The 12,618-nt window shown below is 48.2% G+C and overlaps 1 non-coding gene across 1 annotated transcript; it reads left to right on the top strand.

The window, feature by feature from the left end:
* The first annotated feature begins 11,908 nt into the window (after positions 1-11,908).
* LOC135401779 (U5 spliceosomal RNA) lies at positions 11,909-12,029 on the top strand. Its single transcript, XR_010424911.1, has one exon. It is a non-coding gene; the product is annotated as a U5 spliceosomal RNA (small nuclear RNA).
* Positions 12,030-12,618: the final 589 nt, after the last annotated feature.

Genomic DNA, 12,618 nt, shown 5'->3' with positions numbered 1-12,618 from the left:
ATTCGTTTTAACTTCGTTCTTCGTGCATCCTATCTCATTTTTCGAGAGGGATGCAGCCTGAACATCAGGAGGCTACTGGTGAAGGAATGCTCATGTGGTAAGTTCTGTTTCTATCACAGCATGTTGTATGTGCGTCACAACACAGTGTCCGGAGCAAATACGCTCTATTTCCTTTGTGTAAAAATATCCACTTTGATGAAGGGCCAACCTTAACACGTCTGCACACTGGAGGCGGTTGTTGCTGATCTTGCCGTAGCTCACGCGAGGCATTATAATGTACCAGGCCGGCGTTGCCGCTGCTTCCTTTTCCATTCCCTTCTCGTTTTGTGTTGTTGAATGTTTATATGAGTCCTCACAAAATGTTTACTGTCTCTGCAGCACACGTCACCTGCTACCAGTGATTTCCCCAGAAATTCACTACTGGGGGGGTGCCGAGCTTTCAAGGTGGGGGGGTCATGCTTCGTGAAGGTTACACTTACGGAATTTTTCTTAGACACAGAAGGAATCATGGCACAATGGTGACATCTCTGCACAGCTTTCCCGGTTTATTTGTACATGTTATTACTTTAGCACACAGTACATTAGAATAGAGATTCATTGTGAACGGCATTTCAACATTAAGATGCATAATCACACGACCGACAAAAATAAGAGACCACCATCTTGTCAACGAACACCTAGAAGTCAACGGTGAAAATCTTAGAATACCTCGCTTGGTTGAGTTGGGCGCAAATGGCTCTTGATGATCCACATTGAGTTTGCGTGCCCGCACGCATTTTTGCTCGTACATACGCGCAATATATGCATTGCACAGTCACTTTCAAATGATTTTGGACAAATGCATGGTACGATCATCTACATGACTGTGGTCCTACAGCCCAAGTTTGAGAGTACGGGATGTAATTCGCTGCGCCGGACTCACTACCAGAACGTGTTGGTGGCCGAACTGGGTGGGGTCACCTGAGAAATTTCAGGGGGGGGGGGGTGTTGCAAAAATGCAGGGAGGGTGTACACCCCCCTTGAGGGGGGTGTAGGGAAATCCCTGCCTGCTACCTTGTTCTTTGGGACCCTCTAGCTGCCACCGAACCTGCTACACTGAGAAGCGAAGAATAATCGACTTCGAGGACTTGAGCTTACTCGATCAGAAAACAATATCACTCCGGGCACGTAAAGAATGGGAAAGATCAAGACAATCTGCAGTCACCATTTTACCCTCTACATGCACAAGCACAGTTTCCACATCGCATCGAAGAATTGCGTGGACCCATTCGGCGCCCATAGGAAGGGACGTCGTGGTACCAAGGTAATAACGTGGAATCTCTCTACAGGCGCGCCCTCGCTGAGGCTAGAACCAGGAGACAGATTGTGTGCAAGATGTGTTATCCGCGTGAATGAGCTAACCAACGCCCCATTTGAAAATATCGGACAGCCGTGTAACATGGACGAAGACGACGGAGCCCATCCGGAATCTGCTCTGGAATCTGTCTGCCTGGCTGAGCTTGATGAGACGCCCATCAGTCGAAAGAGGAGCTTAAAGGACCGCGAAACCTACGGCAAAAGAAAGTTAGACCGACTGCAAACTAAAGCGAGAAGGTGCCTGGAGGGGAGGGACTTTCAGTATCTCTGGAAGAGTCACACGATGAGATTTCCGGCTAGTACGAGTCCCTGCTGTCGGAGCTCAAAGTATACAGGGTGTTTCAGTTAAATCCCCGGGCTAAATAATTCGCGAACCGGTGCACCAATCGAATAACTTTCTTTTTTACAAGTATCTGTCCAATACCGCCTACAAGATGCGCACCGCGTGAATGAGCGGGAGGCGCTCATTATTTAAATAAAAATGCAAATGAGTTTCGTAAAAAAGCGTAACTTCTAAAGCAGGGCGCTGTCGGTATTAAAATGGGTACTACCCCTTTTGGGACCTTCAGTGGACACCTTTCAGAGAAAAATCTGCCACCGAAGCGGGTCATTTGTTGCAGTAATTAATTGGTTTCGGTTTACGTATTTTTGTCGCGGCTGGTCGCGGCGAAGCGCAAAAGGACGTAATTCATTGGTGTAATTCATTGGTGTAAGGACGTAATTCATTGATGGATAAGGGAGTGAAAGAGCGTCTTTTTGCGCTTCGCCGCGACCAGCCGCGACAAAAATACGTAAATCGAAACCAATTAATTACTGCAACAAATGACCCGCTTCGGTGGCAGATTTTTCTCTGAAAGGTGTCCACTGAAGGTCCCAAAAGGGGTAGTACCCATTTTAATACCGACAGCGCCCTGCTTTTTATTTAAATAATGAGCGCCTCCCGCTCATTCACGCGGTGCGCATCTTGTAGGCGGTATTGGACAGATACTTGTAAAAAAGAAAGTTATTCGATTGGTGCACCGGTTCGCGAATTACTTAGCCCGGGGATTTGACTGAAACACCCTGTATAGTATTCGACGGCACAACCTCCCGTGCGAAAAAAATATCGATCCTTACCCTCGTACCATTGACGTGGAGCCGAGAAAAAGTATGCAATTTCTTTGGGGTAAGTGACCGCACGGCAAGAAAGGCAAGACATCTAAGGGAGACACGGGGACCACTCAGTGAGCCAGAACCGAAGCGGACTAGAAGGCTACCTGACGATTTGAAAACAGCGGTCACGAGCTTCTATCAAGACGACAGAGTGTCGTTGAACATGCCTGGAATAAAAGATGTTGTGCGTGGAGGACAGAAGCGGCTGACGCTTGCAAACCTTCGTGAGGCCTACGAAATGTGGAAGACAGAAAACTCGTGTCGTAAACTAGGCTTCTCAACATTTGCGTCCCTCCGTCCACACTGGTGTGTACTGGCAGGTGCACCGTGCACACACGTCGTGGGCGTGTACCCGTACCACCAGAACATCAAGCTGATGCTGACTGCGTGCGACGTTACGACCACACACCACGAACTATTGCAGATGATGGTTTGTGACATCAACAGTGAAGCTTGCATGCAGAACGATTGTTCAAAATGTCCAGGAAAGGAAGCGACACCTGTTTATTTGATGGGAAAGAACATAATCAGTGTGGACGACGATAGCTCAGTGACGTTTCAACAGTGGGTTCCTGGAATGCGATGCACCCTTGAAACAACCATACTTCCGCCTGACGACTTTGTAGATCATTTCACGCATAAATTGGAATCATTGAAATACCACCACTACGTGGCAAAGCAACAATCAGAGTTCCTCCGGCATCTAAAAGATACCCTCCCTCCTGAAGAAGCTGTCATCCTCATGGATTTCGCCGAAAACTACAGTTTTATCGTACAGGACTCTCCGCAATCTTTCTATTGGGATCAAGGACAGGCCACCATTCATCTGTAGAGGAACTCCACCTCCTGGGACTCCACCGACCTGCGCTGTCCACGGCCCCCGGCACACTCACCACCCTCTTCATTTCTGCATCTCAACTCGCACCCACTGCCGGCCGCGACACCTGAGCAACATGCTCGCCTGCCGGTTTCGGCAGTCGTTAGTGACTCTAGTCGCGGCAGCCGACGCCACGGCACGCATCAGCCGGCGTCTCGGCAGTCCTCACGGCTACGCAGTCTCACCTGGCGTCACTTCCTGGGACCCTACGAGCTCTCGCTCCCGTGCCGGTTGCGGCACCCCAGGCCACGACTCCAACGCCAGATCACGACTTCGACGTCGTCAACGTTCATCTCTGGCAAGCCTCATCTCGGCCGCTCCCGCCCCACTCATCAACCTCTGCCTGCAACGTGTGCTGTGCCGCCCGTGGACATGTCCAGCAGTGCGCGTCATCCACGGTCACTCTTGCTCTCTCCCTCCGGTATAGACGTGATTCTTGGATCTTTCTTATCGCCGCTCCGCGTCTGAGGGGGGGAGCACTGTAGCGGGCCGTGGACAACGACGAAGATGGCCACGCGCCTGGAGCACCGGCCTCAGTTCCACCGGCGCGGCCATGGAGATAGGCCACCGTCATCGCCTCTCCGTGGCATACCATCACATCCGATGGTGTTTTACAACCGCTTCCCTGGTGATATGAACTTGAACTTGATATGAACTCTATACCTCTCAAAAGGGGCTCATACGCAGAATAAGAGCGGACTATCCCCATGTAAATAAACTTCACTACTTCACAGACGGCGCAGCTTCGCAATACAAAAACAAAAAGTGTTTCATCAACCTCTGTCACCATTACTCGGATTTCTGCTTAAGTGCATCATGGCACTTCTATATGCGACCTCACATGGGAAAGGGCCGTGCGATGGAGTTGGAGGAACTTTGAAGAGGAGGAGGAGGAGGAGGAGTGTCGTTGGGAGGAACCCGAGAGGTCTGCCTGCCTGATTAGGCGGCATGTTTCTCGGGAAGGGAAAGGTGGTGGAGAGGAGGAGAGGAAAGGGTGAAGTGGAAGACCGAGCGGACTCCGCTCGGGGGGAGGATAGCTGCGTCCATGGGCCGACTTCAGGGGAACTGTGCCGGCATACGCCTATTACACATCTGAGGGAAACCCAGGAAAAACCCCAGACGGCACAGCCGGCCCGCGGATTCGAACCGCGGACCTCCCAGTCTCCAAGCGCACGCGTTACCGCTGCGCCACCGGAGCTGGTAACTTTGAAGAGGCTTGCTGCTAAAGCCAGCATTCAAAGACCCTTAGAGGGTCACATACAGAGACCCATGGATCTGTACTGCTGGGCACAGGCAAATCTCGACGCCATTACATCGATCTGGGTGCCGGAGGAACAGGTATAGTGTCGCAGCAAAGGGCGCTGAAGAATCGCTACGACAGCGCAAGGGCCGTGCCTGAAACAAGGAGGTATCACTGCTTCGAACCCGTTAGTCACTCTGAAATCTGTGTGAAGACATCTTTTTCCCAACAACATCGGGTGTTCCGGGAGTTCAAAGAATAGCCATTGCACAGCCGACTTTACTCCATCAACTACTGAACGTCATCTTGAGCGCCTTCACCGTGCTAGTGTGCTGAGCATGGTCATTCATTTGTGTTACAGACGTTTTTTTGTTGTACAACTCCTTTGAATATGATTATAAACGTGTTATTAAAAATGTTTTCACGCGGATTTACATCTTGGTCTCGTTTGTAATGCAAAGTATCCATCTCGCGTTGCTATACTGGTGGGGGCAGTTTCCTTTCCTGTAGCGACATTGGTAGTAAGTTTTGCACGCACTAGACCGGTGCGCACAAGTCCAAACTACCGTTTTTGCATTCGCGCGGCAGGCAACGGCGTATCTGAGCTGTCGCGTTGCAGCGGGCTGTTGTTGCGGTTGCCGCGCGCGCCTCCGCGTAGCATGTTCATCGAAAAAAATATTTTCTCGCGCTTATCAAAAAGTACCTCTTTAGTTTTCTTTATATGTTTTGGTTGAGGGTTTCGTCTACCTAATGCATACCAAGTAATTGCTCTATGGCGACCGCTTCCTTTTCAAAATTGGCCGTAAAAATGTCAAACTTTGCGAAAATCGCCAGTTTTAAGCTGTATTATGGCAAGAACTACAGCATTGACAGCTTTCTAAACCAGCTGGCTCGTAGAATGGGTCCTCGTGAACGGCCACAAAGTTTCCCGGAATTGCAGCTATTACGTAAAGTATATTTACAAATTCGCAAATTTGCAAGAAAAAGCGCCGATTGCCGGGACCTTTTAGGGCACTAAAAGTTGGAAGTTCCGAAAAACTCTTATTCAACACATTTTTCGAACCCAGTCCTCTGTTTCAGCGCCATAATTATGCGTTTAAAGCGAGCGATGCGCCCGCCCACTTATATTGAACATAATATGGTTTTCGTGCTTACCGAAAACTTTGACCCCGCGTAAAATGACAGGGGGTCAATATTCCCCAGTAAAACTTTGGGGAATGTCTATTCACACCATAGAGAATCCACGATAATTTTTTGGTCAAGAAGGGCGGGGGGTCGAGCACGACCTTTGGATCATTTGGCGTGGAATGACCCAGCTGACAATGTTTAGCCGGTGCATATCACTTTCGCTACCTCTCGTGGGTGTTACTTATGCGAACGCGTGTGGACTAAAATATATGTAGGAGTGTATTGAGCGGATATAGACGTTTCATATTTGGTATGGGGTCTAATATGCAGGTGACCAGCGAGAGGAGACCCACTCGTTGTGTGTGCTTGCTTTCCGTGGAAAGCAAGCTTGCAAGCTCCGTGCTGGATTGTTTTCGAAATTACAGCAGCCGCGACTGGCAATCTTGGTGAATTTGAACAGCCGCAAGACCACAGCACTCTACCCGACTAGCGCTCGCGATGCATTCGTCATCATCTAGCATGACAAGAGCACGCTATCTTATCTACGGAACGAACGACTGAACAGCCAGAGCTGCTTACCAGTCGCGCTGAGAAGGAACACCGTCTCTTGTGGCTGTTCCTAATGTTCCATCGCCCCCGTGCGTGAACCAGGCGGATGAACACGAAATTGACAGCGGAATAGCTGATTCCAAAGAGCGCATTGGTGCACTGCTCCGCACATGGAATATGTAAACCGAGACCGATGAATTACTCGAAAAAAAAAAAAAAAGAATCAGGAAGTGTCGATGCGTTCTTTTTCCTCGGAATATTTTTCGCCGAAGGTCCTGGGCGATTCCACGCTAAAGCGTACGGAGACCCTGCTCGACCCCCCCCCCCCCCGCATTTTTTTTGTGAAAAATTCTGAGGTGTTTCTGGTCACGTGTTATGTCTGATTTATGGCTGCTGCCATGCGTCCAGGCGCTAGGCACTAACGAAGAGCGCGCGCGCTTCGCCAAAACCACTCTATACGTGAGGAAAACAACTGGGGCACACTGAAAGCGCGTGGAGTGTTGTCGTTTTTTTAATGGCGTAGAGGAATGTCTTCTCTATGTTTGTGCAAAGTCACGGGCGTTTTACTACAATGTGTGCTTCCACGGACGCGACGAAAAGTGAAATTTCCTTGCGAATTCAGTTTTTTTTTAAAGTAACAATTTATCAATTCAATTTCCGCTGATTTTTTTCTGTTGTGTAGAGGTTATTGACTCGCTTCGGCATGGAAAAGTTCAGAAGCCTCAGTCTGAATTAGTTTTTGTTGTAAAAATTGTCAAACTTTACACTTTTTGCGAATATGGGCATAAATGAGCCCAGAATACGGTATGAAGAGGTAGAGCACTGCACGGGCCGACTTTTCCGGGCCCGACCCGGCCCGGGCGCATCGAAAAATGGCCCGGCCCGGCCCGACCCGGACCTTCATATTTTTAAGCGGCCCGGCCCGGCCCGGCCCGGTGACCCAGTGACTAGAGCCCGGCCCGGCCCGGCGTCTAAGCAAATAGAGCCCGGCCCGGCCCGGCCCGGCCCGGTGACCCGGCGAGTAGATCCCGGCCTAGTATTTCCAGCCGCGACGTACGCGTTTCTGGCGATTATCAAACAAATTTATAAGTAAATTTATAAGGAGAGAAGACAAACATACAAGTGATGGCGGTTTAACACCGTAACCGCACGAGACCAAATTAAATCCAGAACGCACGCGGCGTTATCGTTACACTGTCAAGATTTTGCGGAGACAGAGCATGCCGTCGACAAACTGCTTCTCCCAGTCCCTATCCCTCTCACCAAGCTTTGCCAAAGTGATTGTGAAATATGTGAGGAGTGAGGAGCAATGTAAAGTGGCTTGGAGAATGTTCTAGAGGGTCGAATCATATGCATAATGCAGTACCCTTTGCTTGTCTTTGCAAAATATGCACAGGAATGACGCAAGCGCATGATGATATGAACTAATGCATCTCCAATGTGTGGAATTAGCTGCGTGGCCCGGCCGGGCCTGACTCTCGGGAACATATTTGTCGGCCCGGGCCCGGCCCGGCCCGCGGTGCTGGCGTATTTTGTCGGCCCGGGCTCGGCCCGGCCCGGAGCACACAGCCAATAACAAGCCCAGCCCGGCCCGCGGGCCGGGTCGGGGGCCCGGGCCCGTGCAGTGCTCTATGAAGAGGTCGGACCAGAAGCGTGAAGTGGATGTCAGATTATAGCGCAATCCCTCTACTAAAATATATAAAAAATCTCGAAGGTGTTTTTTCGATAAAGTCGAGAAAATATTTTTTTCCCCGAAAGATAGTCTGCCGATCACTCCAGTCCACCGGTCTTGTCGCCGTTCACAGCGCGTTTGTTTTCTTTTCCGCGCTCGCCGCGCCTTATGCGCGCACTCTGCTTTAGTCATTCATTTATTGTTTTTTTTTTTTTTTTTTTTTTTTGCTGTCCGTATCATTTTTGTCGATACAGCGGTGCTCGAACTGCTTGAAAACTTCCGTCTAACAAAGACACAGTACAGCAAGTGTGGGACTTCCTGTTTGTGGCAAATACTGTAAACGTATTTTTATTCGCGATGTATTAATTTTCGCGCGAATCGCGTTCGGGAAGTTATTCACTAGTATTTAATTTCGCGATGCCAGGTCTGCTTCCTTCCGCGGGACCAACGTCAAGCTGTGTTCGCGAGCACAATTTTTCGCGATTTTTTTTTTGGCGGTCGCGAAATTCGCGAAAATTAATACATTGCGAATAAAAATACGTTTACAGTATGTTTTTGTGTTGTGCAACGAGGGAGGGAGCTCTGCCCAGCTACGTCTACCTAAGACGGGATAATTATTTTATGGCCACTTTTCCGGCTTGCACGGCGCCTATGGTCAGGGTCAGTCAGTCACATGTTGGGTGTGAAACGTTCAAGTAGTCGCTGTACGCAGCATGTCTGAAGGAGAGGCATCGGGAGTAGCAAGTCCTGTGTTGACTGACCTCTCGGAACTCTCAAGAAGAAGAAGCTTTATCAATCACTGCAGTTCAGTGAGGTAAATATATTTTCGTTCCCTCGATTAATGAAAAGCAACAGCTGCCAATGAAACTGCTGCGATATATTTCATTCTTCGTTCGGACGTCATTTGAATTATGTGGGCTTCGTGAAAAAACCCATTAAACGCCAACTTGTCCTTCGCGAAGAATGTGTGTGTGCTTTTTAAACGACTTTGTACCTGCCTCAAAACTACGGTTGTTATCTATTATGTCCCCTGTCTCGCCCCCTTCTAAAATTGCAATTTGTTACTTTAGTTTACGGGCGCCTTCTCTATCGTCTTTAATTTTTATTACAATATTACTCTGTTCTAGAGAATCATGTTTTCCTTTCGAAACATGTTCATTGGCCCAAAGGGTTGCCACAAGAACACCCTCACAAAAAGGAGAGTGTATCACTCAAGTGTGCGCCCACCGTTACTTTCTGTATACAGGGTGTTTCCTTTTACCTGCAACAAATTTTCATATAAAGAAGAGTTACCTTAGGACTCTCTCACTTTCGCCATTGGGCTACTCGACGAGGCTGCTACAAGGAAGCTGTATTTATTCTCAATTAGGGGACTAATTAACAGAGATACGTTAATCGACTTTTTAATTATTGACTTTAGGGAGCAAATTGCGATTGTAATCACACGATGCGCTCGAACCACTGACGAAGCACGAAAGTAATCGCAGCGCGCGCCACAGACCTAATTACTTCTGCTCTGCCGTCTGATGCGCACCTCAAGTGGTCGGCAAAGGAGCGACGGTGACGTCGATATCTCCGCCCTCACTTATTAGCGTCACAGAAAAACTATGTTTCACGATCTTTGTTTTTTTTTTTTTTCTTTTTTGCTCGCAAAGAGCTTTGCGCATCACCACTACAAATCAGCGCTTATCGTACCGGGGAAGGGCAAGTGCTGTGTCAGGCAGGATGAAATGGCTGATACGGCAAGCGATTGCGAACACATGAAGGAAGGGAAAAGAAAAACAAAAAGATCGTGAAACATACCGCGATAAGGGTTTGCCAACTTTGCGCATGTCGCTTCCACGTCATCGTCGCTCTTTTGGCGATCATGCGTGCACTTTATGTTCCAAGCGGACGGCCGAGGTGAAAGACTTGCGTCTATAGCACGCGCTGAGATTACTTTAGGGCTTCATCAGTGATTCGAGCGGATCATGCGGTGATCTGGCTTTAATATTGCAATTGCAATGTGAATAATTAAAAAGTTGAAATATGTCCGTTAATTAGTCCCCTAATTGAGCAAAAAAAAAAGGGGGGGTTCCTAGTATAGCTGCCCCGCCGAGTAATCCAATGAGAAAAGTAAAACCGACCTAAGGCAATTCCCTTTTGTATGAAAATTTGTTGTAGGTAAAAGGAAACACCCTGTATATAAAAGTATTCCTCCCTGGTTGCTTCCAAACTGTGTCCCACAACCCCTTCGGAGATCATAAAAAAGTTCAAGAGGGATAGAAGGTGCGACACTGCGCATTGCTGAGGCGCAACCTGTTTTGATACCGTGAGACCTGCTCTGCCCAGGCTGCTGCATCCGGTGTACTAGGACGATGAGGACACGGGAGGCAGGGCAACCTCAGCGAGAGCTGATGATCTGCAGTCAACCAACACATTGTCAACACTGGCTGGCGAAACACCAGTTAGCCGAAAGCGGGGCAATGAATGACCGCAACAGGTACATCGCAAAGAACGCGTTGCATAGAGAAATATGGTACGGAAAAATTAGCAAAGAAATAAATGAACAAAGTAACGTGTGCGTATAAGGCGGCGGGCGCGGAAGAAAAAGACGGCAAAATTCCACTCGCTTTCAGTGTGCGCCAGGTGTCTTCCTAAATCCTAAGTCCTAACGTACAGTGGTTTTGGCGAAGCGCGCACTTTTCCATCGTGCCCAGCGTTGGAACGCACGACATCAGCGCAGAAATACTTCGTAGTCAAACATTACATGTGACCGGAAACACCTTAGAATTTTTCCAGAAAAAAATGCGGGGTTGTCGAGCGTGTCTGGACGTTTTAGCGAGGAATCGCCCTCCTGATACATAAAACGGAGGTTCCGTATGCGTAAGAAGCAAAATTTTGAAGTCAGGATATTTATTTAATTAGTGCATATGAGTTTATGGCCGATGTGCTATTTCATGGATAGCAGAGGACTTCTGTCCATACAGTCGTGTTGCAATATGGCTTCACGAGCAGTGGTGGACCCAGACTCATTCTCTTTCAAGGGGGGGGCTTGTGATCTGATAAACCTGGTTGAAAGTGTAGAGTGTCTCTCGTGCTGTCCTCATTTTTATGTTCGCTTCATCGACGGGTAGCCTCAGTTCCGCTGTTGGCAGTTTCCCGCGTGCGATTGTGCATATCATCAGTCAGATGACATTTATTTACAGTAGTTTATTTTGCAACGGGGATATCGATCACTTTATTTCGTGTTACACCCCGCATGAAAACAGTATTGATGCGCCGGGATTTCAAAATGAACCTACGATTGGACTTCCCGGGTAGGATTGGATTGGCTCAGCTTACGAGAGTGAAGTCGTGAAGTCTAAACTCTAAACGCTTGCACCACCTACATGTCACGATGGTAAAAAAAAAACTATTACATCTCGATATACTGTGTCATACGATAACCGCGTTATCGGCCTTTGTGTGCTGTTTAGTATTTGTACATCTTTTACACCAATACTACAGTGCAACAGTACAAGTGTACAGATGCAGAGCCGTCCATATCTCACACAGTAACGTTTGATGTCAAGTTACGACTTGAAGAAATAATAATGTGTATGCGTATGCTACAATTACGTAGTTACAACAGGTTGCAACGCCAAGCAAGCTGACAGTTTCAAAAAGTTATCTCGTGGTGCCATCTCTGGGCCACACCGCTAAGTATTGTACAACGTACCGGGCAGCGTACCGTAGAGGCGATAACAGTTGGTCAGAAATTTACCGAGGTCTTGAGGAACAGAATGATTTGAGTAAGAAACGTGTAGACCACTAATCGCTATACAGGAACACGTTCTTCTCCTTTTACATACTGAATGGAAGCGACGTACAATAGTGTTCACGCTGTCGAAGTCACCGTTGCAGCCGTAAACAGACATGGAAAGACGCGTTTTCGCCGAAACGATTTACGGTCATGCTCAGGTCTCCCTTCAAATCCGCGTACTAATCTTTCGCCTTTTACTAAAGATTACCGTGGAGGGGGACAATACAATGAGCCTATAGGCAATTTTTGGAAGGCCTTACCTGTTTGGGTGAGGCCACATAAGCAAATCAAAAAGTAGAACAAATGAAAGCTGCAGGTGGAATATGATTCCTCCAATATAAGCATGCTCCAGTCCGAAGGTATGCTGTCGTCGGCTGTGAATTTCTCTCACACGCACTGTATTATACACAAAAATTCAATTCCCATCGTATCATGTCAAAATCGCACAGGGCAAGTTTTGGAACCAACTGACTGCTATTACCTTTCGTTTTTCTTCCTTCTGCAAAGTAAGAAAAAATGAAATGTGGGAATTCACGGCACAGAGCTTTTCAGTGTAGCTGGGCAACGTTTAGGACAAGGGTACATATGTCACTTATCAAATGGCAACTTTCTTTGTGTTATTCTCACTGGCAACCAAGGAAAGGGCTGTTGATTACCAAACGTGTTGAGTTTAGAAAATTGGGGTGGACAACTCGGGGTTTTGGAACCCTTTTTATTAGCCAAATGATTACATGTCTGGTCTGCACCAGAGGGAAGGCCCGACTGGAGGATCGCTCCATCTGATACCCGGTAGAAGAGCTCGTGCCTGATACCTGACGCAGGCAGAACGGCGCCGCAACCCGACACGATTAATTCACGAC

This window comes from Ornithodoros turicata, chromosome 7 (assembly GCF_037126465.1).
Source record: "Ornithodoros turicata isolate Travis chromosome 7, ASM3712646v1, whole genome shotgun sequence".
Lineage (NCBI taxonomy): Eukaryota > Metazoa > Arthropoda > Arachnida > Ixodida > Argasidae > Ornithodoros > Ornithodoros turicata.
The sequence above is the reverse complement of the archived record's forward strand: the minus strand, read 5'-3'. Positions and strand labels throughout refer to the sequence as shown.